Genomic DNA, 6,000 nt, shown 5'->3' on the forward strand with positions numbered 1-6,000 from the left:
TCACCCAACGAAATGAAGTCATGTGCCACAGGGCGAGCTCAGTCTGCCCGTCTCTTCTCCATCAGTTGTATTTCCTGCATTTCCACGAAGTGTAACCAAAGGTTTACCATGGACATCCCTACATTGCCTACCCTGTTGCAGGGCGGCTGCTCAACCTAATGGCCAAATGCAGGCCTGTAGGGCTCCCTCAGATGCCAACGCTGCCCAGCACAACTGGAGGGTGCAGCTGGCTGGGCAGTGCAGGACCTACAGCACAGCTATCCCCATTCAGGGCTGGTCCATAACAGACACCCCAGGGCATCTCAGGTACATTTGGTGCGTGTGAGCAAGAGACTGAATGCCACCACTGCAGTGAGACAAGGTCTGTCCCATGTCTGTCCAGCAGCCGCAGGCAGTGCATCAATACGAGGCACGTCACAGCAGGGTCTCTGCTCGTGTGCCAACACTTCCAAATGCTGCTGATTCTTCTTACCCCCATCCTTTATTCACCCCCTTGATGATGCAACCCAGGAACAGGTGAATGATTTTCACAGTGTGCCCGGACAACAGGATGTCCATAGCAAAGGACGTTTTCAGCAGCAACTTGTCCTTCCTGGAGATCAGCTTCACCTCTACCACAGGCCCTCCAGGCTGCAGAGACACTGCAGACAGCAAAGTCCTCTCCTGCCAGGACTGCACAGTCCAAACATGGTTCTCTCTGGCACTGGGGAGCACAGGGTGTGCGCTCTTCATGGGCACATCATTTCATCCTTACATTGCCATCTGCCATCCACTCCAGCATGCCTCTGCTCTCAAGGAAAGGCTTTGCTTGCACAGGGTCTTGGGCACCAGATCTGTCATAAGGCTGAGGCTGGCCCTGGTGGCACCAAGCTGAGGTGCTGCAGCCCAAATGTGCACCAATGGCCTCAGCCTGGAGCACAGACAGGAGGGGCTGGAGCCCCGTGTGCTGTCACAGAGCTGTGACATTGATATAATACCTGCTGAGGTGTGGTGGGACAGGTCAGGAACCTTGAGGTGCTGCAATGGATGGATAGAGGCTCCTCAGAAAAGACAGGTGGGGAAGATCAGGAGGGGGAGGCCCTCAGTGTGAGGGAGCTGCCTGGGTGTATGGAGGTCCTCTATGGGATGGGCAGCAGATTGGGTGAGCTCTTGTGGGGGAGGGTCACAGGAGAGACCAGGTAGGGAGACATGCTGGTGGGAAATCCTTACCTGGAGTCAGGTGAGGAAGAGGACAAAGTCTTATTGAAGCAATTTGAGGAAGGCCAGTTCAATGACCCCACACCACCCTTGGGGACTTTAATTGCCCTGACCTCATGGGAAGGGGAAACTGCAGGGTGCAAACCATCGCAGAGGTTTCTGCAGGTTCCTGGGGCCAGCTTCTTAGCACAGCTGCCATGTGTGCCCACATAGGTGATGCTCACCTGGGTCTGGTAATTTCTGTAATGGTGCCCTCCCACCAAAGGGTGGGGTATCACCAACCCCAGGGTCAAGCTGGCTGTGACTTTGTGGATCTGAAACCTGAAATCCTCTAAAAACGGAGGTCACAGAGAGTCTCTTCGTTTCCTACAGCATCATTCAGGCTGGAAGGGACCTTGGGATGTATCTCGACCAACCTCCTGCTCCAAGCAGGGTCATACCGGATTGCTCAGGGCTTTACCCAAACGTTTTGTGGTCACTTTCTGGGATAGAGCATGTCTCGTCCCACTCGGTGGGTTGCGAGATGGGTGAATCTTTTTGATTACCAAGGGATTTGTACCGACAAAGGCCGATCTCTGCTTGGCAGAGCCGCAGGCCGGTAGAGTCGCGACAATGACTCAGAGGAACAGTTAGACTAACAACTTTATTAACTAGCAAACTACAAACTTAACCAACTAGCAAGCTCAGCGAACGAACAGAGGCAATTTGGCAATGGAGCTATTTTCCGGGCAACCCGTCACAATTCATCCAAAACTCATATGCCCAGATATGTGTATAATGGAAGAGTAGAGGAAAAGAGAAGTGAGAAAAGGAAAAGAGAAGAGAGGAGGATAAAGAAAAGGAAAGATATCACCACCCTTGGATCCCGCGATGATGATGACAGACGTGGCAATCCTCGGGTGATGGGCGCGCGCGCCGTTCCCTGGGGAAGGAGTCTCTTTATACTCTAATCCCTGCCTCAGGTCACACCCCTGCAGGATTTATGTTGCTCTGGTCCTCAAAGGGTTGCAGGCGCTGGGGGGAGGGGGGTGGTTTGCGAGAGGAGTTTCATTCCAAGTTTCGGGTGATTGTAGGCCCATTCCTTAGATAAAACTCTGTGTGACCTCTGGCCATAGATGGTAACTGCACATCCTCCAACGCACTCTTCTAATCCCGTGCTAGCCGACTTGCTGCACCTTATCTCGATACAATGTTTGAGACAGTACCTCCTTCAGTGTCTTACAAGACAATACCTCTTTTAGTCTCTCCTCCGAAAAGCTCTCCCCATCCCATGCTAGCCGACTTGCCGTCGCCATGCAAATCGCGCCTCATCTCTCCACAATGTTTGAGACATTAACTCTGTCAGTCTCTCACACATACTCCCCACGGGGCCCTGAGCTGGCGGTGCTGCTCTGCAGAGCGAGGGGGCTGTGGTGCCCTGGGGCCATGGGGTGACCCTGCAGTGGCCATGCTGGGAAGGGTGAGAAGCAGACCCAGCCAGACAGGGATCGCTGCTGCTGAGCCTCTTTCCACCTCCCACTTCCCAGCTGGCCTATGACCAAGGAAGGTGCTTAGGAGGATCATGAGACGTTTCCATATGACATCTCCTCAGCCACCTCCAGTGTCTCCTAAAGAGCCTGTACATCACAGCACCCAAAGCTGTGCTACCTGTCCCACCACGTCAGCACAGTGGTTCCCTCAGAAGCTCTGTCATGGACTAAGGGGCTCCCGACCCTCCTGGCTGTGTCCCAGGCCGAGGGCATTGGTGCACATTTGGGTTGCAGCAGCTCAGCAAAGACTTCTCATGGAGAAAACTGGAACCAAGCACCCAGCACCCCACGTATGCAAAGGCTTTGCTTCAGAGCAAAGACATGCTGGGAAGGATGGCAGGTGGCAACGTAAGGATGAAATGCGATGCTCGTGAAGACAACAATCCCTGCAGTCTCCAAGGCCAGAGGATAACAAGCCTGGGCCATGCCAGCCTTGCAAGAGAGCAGTTTGCTGCCTGAGGGGACTCTGCAGCACCTTGTGCCAATCTCCAGGAACACAAGGGACCCCTGAGAAAGTCCCTGGGTGAGGTAAGGCTGCAATCCAGCCAGACTGTGGACATCAGTGGTGTGGGGTTTTCTTCATATGATCACGGGTAGAGGTGGGTAGAGGACAGGGGAGAAGAGAACTGCCAGGGGTTGAGAGTATAGGGACATGAGTGGAGACCCTGGTGTGATGTGCCTCCCAATCTTGCAGCAGCCCTGGGTGTAGACGAGATGGACCTTGCCTCCTTGCCAGAGTGTTGGCATTCCTGTGCTGGCAAAAAGGCACCGGACCCCTTTGGGAGGCCCTGGTGTGTCTGCCCAGCCCCCACTCCAGTGGGACATGGCTTTCCTGGAGGTCCTGTGCCATATTTGCCAGCCACATGCAGTTGCGCTGGGCACCCCAGGCACCTGGCATGGCACTAGAGGCCTTTCTTATGCCCTTAGAAAGAGCCTTGCAATGATATCGGTGCCTGCAATGCAGGGATGTGCCCGTGCCTGAGTTTTGTAGTAAGCTGAGCTCTAGTGAGTGCAGTGGAGGGAGCCCAGAGAGAGCCCTGACCCTCCTTCTGCTGCACTCCTCCTTTTGGCCAGCTGGAAGGCCAGCAGCTGCCATGGACATGTGAGTCTAAGAGATGTTCAGAAGCCCTAACCATTGGGTGTAACCTGAGGTGACCCAGGGACCCTCCCTCCCAGCCCCCTAGCTCATGCTCAGGCAGGTGGGGGTGTCCCATGGATGCTCCATCAGCGCTTGCAGACACAGCCACAAGTCCTGGACCACCCCTGGCACCTCAGATGCCACCAGGTGTTGGTGTGTGAGCAGCTGACTGCCACCCTCCATCCCCATGGATCACAGAGGGAGCTCAGGGCAGGGGCTGCTCTGCAGGCACCTATTTTGTGCACGCTGAGCTGGAGCAAGAGGAATTTCAGCTCCTGTGGGGTCCATGGGGAAGAGCTGAACCCCACTGCAGTCTCTGGGCTCCTCACCAGAGAGGAAATACCTGATGGACTCAGCTGAACCCCTGCCCTGCACGGTGGGGAAATGATCCCTGCCTGTCACTGCCACGGTGTCCTGCCTGGCAAGGGGACAGGGATAGGGGTCAAGGGAGACAAATATTGAAACTCTTTGTAGACCCCCACGGCGTGTTAGGGCAAATCCCACTTCTAAACTCTGTCTCTGCAGTGTTCAGAGAGGGACAGTCAGTGATTGCTTCAGTTAGCGTCTGCCTACGCTCCCCAGGAGAGACCCTGCTGCCCTTCAGGAGACGTCAGCCCTTGGAGCCCCAGGGACACGTGGAGAGAGCCCAGAGGGGGCAGAGAAAGTGCTGCCTTGGGCTGGTCCTCTGCTGCTGAGCTGGGCTGGGCTCCTGGCATGGAGGGAGCTCCTGGCAAGCGGGCAGCGCTGCAGAGAGACAGCTCTGCCCAGGAGCAGCTCCTCTGCAAAGGGCAGCAGGGCTGAGGGCACTGCCTGCAGGCAGCGAGGGGAGAGCAGTGAGGCAGAGAGAGGTTAAAGGCAGCCTGGGCTTGGAGGATGCTGAGAGCTCACTCTTGGAGAAATCTTCACAGCCCTTGACAGGGCAATGCAGCTGCAGTTGCTGGAGGGATCTCCTAAAGCTGGCACATCCCACAGCCCATGGGATCTGTAAGTACAATTCTCACCGTTTCTCTAGTGCAGGGGATAAGGACGTCTTCTGGAGCAGGGCTTCCTTGCTGCACCGTCAGAGGGACAGGGCATGATGTGTCTCTGGGTGCAGTGCAATGCAGACGCTTCCTGGAGCAGTCTCCTAAAGCAGGCATAGCCCATGTCTAAGAAGATCTGCCAGGAAGGCTCTCGAGGCTCCTTCGGTGTTGAGGAGGACGTGCTTCAGAGCAGGGCTTCCGTGCCGCACCGTCAGAGGGACAGGGCATGATGGCTGCCTTCTCCCAGGAACAACCGCAGGGGTGTGAAGCCGGGTGTGCAGGCAGGGGTGCCCAGGGCTGTCCTTCCGAGCAGGGTCCCTGTGCCCCTGGGTGCTGTGTGCCACGGCAGGGAGTCTGCTGCCTGCCAGGGTCAGCACTCAGCCTGCCCGGGGAGCTCCCCATGGCTCTGCAGGGAGAGGCTGTGGGTGGAAGGAGCCACCCCCGTCAGAGCAGGGTCCTTCTGCTGTCCCAAGGATGCTGCATGGGTCAGGGCTGCTCACAGCTCCACATCACCCCCAGGACATTTCCCAGGGGACTTTTCAAGAAGCGTATCAAGGCAGGGGCTACCTTGCGTAAAGGTGTTTCCAGTTTCCTGCTGTGCTGGTGGTGGTGGTGAGGAATGGTGATGGTTCTTTCAGTTTTGGACGAATGACCGAGACTCCTACAGCATTACAGTGAGTTATCAATAGGTTCCCAGGAACCTCATAAAGTCCCTTCACCCGTTCCCTTGCCTACAGAAAGCACCAATGTCACCTCTATGGTCTCTTCAGGATTCATCTGAGGTGCTCCTTAGGACTTGCCAACACACAGATGGCCCTGGCCAGTGCCCTGCTGCCAGGAGGAGTCTGCAACGCAGAGCTGAAGCACCCAGTGGGTGGGATGGGCTCTGTGAGCACTGGCAGGGAGGAGACATGGGGACAGAGAAACGGCTCCTGGCAGGGACAGCTCCAGGCAGCAGAGACAAGGGCAGGGACGGAGAGGAAAGTGCTGACGGCAAAGGCTGAGGGGGATCTGGGCACCTCCCTGCCAGCCCTTCAGTGAGCATGCCTTTTCCCCAGTCAAGGCCCCCTGGGCTCTTCTCCCACCCAGCAGAGCCTCTGCCCTCAAGGTCAGG

Source organism: Mycteria americana, unplaced genomic scaffold (assembly GCF_035582795.1).
Source record: "Mycteria americana isolate JAX WOST 10 ecotype Jacksonville Zoo and Gardens unplaced genomic scaffold, USCA_MyAme_1.0 Scaffold_46, whole genome shotgun sequence".
Classification (NCBI taxonomy): domain Eukaryota; kingdom Metazoa; phylum Chordata; class Aves; order Ciconiiformes; family Ciconiidae; genus Mycteria; species Mycteria americana.